The sequence below is a fragment of the Bison bison genome, unplaced genomic scaffold (genome assembly GCF_000754665.1).
Source record: "Bison bison bison isolate TAMUID 2011002044 unplaced genomic scaffold, Bison_UMD1.0 scf7180017864471, whole genome shotgun sequence".
NCBI classification, from domain to species: Eukaryota; Metazoa; Chordata; class Mammalia; order Artiodactyla; family Bovidae; genus Bison; species Bison bison.
This window is the reverse complement of record NW_011495032.1, coordinates 18,192,954-18,194,181: the sequence shown is the minus strand read 5'-3', so window position 1 is coordinate 18,194,181 and position 1,228 is coordinate 18,192,954.

Here is a 1,228-nt window from a genome sequence, read left to right as displayed (position 1 = left end):
ACAGGAATCAAGAATGCTGGGAGAAATATCAGTAACCTCAGATATTCAGATGACACTACCCTTATGGCAGAAAGCAAAGAAGAACTAAAGAGCTTCTTGATGAAAGTGAAAGAGGAGAGTGAAAAAGTTGGTTTAAAACTCCACATTCAGAAAACTAAGATAAATGGCATCTGGTCCCATCACTTCATGGCAAATAGAAGGGGAAACAATGGAAACAGTGAGAAACTTGATTTTTTTGGGCTCCAAAATCACTGCAGATGGTGACTGTACCATGAAATTAAAAGACGCTTACTCCTTGGAAGAAAAGCTATGACCAACCTAGACAGCATATTAAAAAGCAGAGACATTAATTTATCAACAAAGGTCTGTCTAGTCAAAGCTATGGTTTTTCCAGTATACTCACATCCAGTATATATGGATGTGAGAGTTGGATCATAAAGAAAGCTGAGCACCGCAGAATTGATGCTTTTGAACTGTAGTCTTGGAGAAGACTCTTGAGAATCCCTTTGGACTGCAAGGAGGTCACACCAGTTACTCCTAAAGGAAATCAATCCTGAATATTTATTGGAAGGACTGATGCTGAAGCTGAAACTCCAATACTTTGGCCACCTGATGTGAAGAGCTGACTCATTTGAAAAGACCCTGATGCTGCGAAAGATTGAAGGCAGGAGGAGAAAGGCATGACAGAGGCTGAACTGGTTGGATGGCATCACTGACTGGATGCACATGAGTTTGAGCAAGCTCCAGGAGTTGGTAATGGACAGGGATGCCTGATGTGCTGCAGTCCATGGGGTCACAAAGAGTCAGACATGATTGAGTGGCTGAACAGCAACAATAATTTAAAGTAGTAAACAATCCAATAATATATTACAAATAATTTGTTGGTCAATAATATTTCAAAAAATCATATAATTTAAATTATTTTTATCCCTTATTTAACTTTGAGAAGTCCCACCTTGGATTATGGTCACTCTGTGTGTAAGGGATATTATAGCCAGAAATACATGTTGAGATTCATTCTGGACCACTTGTACTTAGCACTCAAGTGGCTTCTACCAACTCCATGCTTCAGTTCAGTTCAGTCGCTCAGTCGTGTCTGACTCTTTGTGACCCCATGAATCGAAGCACACAAAGTCTCTCTGTCCATCACCAACTCCTGGCCTCTTTCAGTATCCTATCATTTTGCCTTTTCATACTGTTCATGGGGTTCTCAAGGCAAGAATACTGA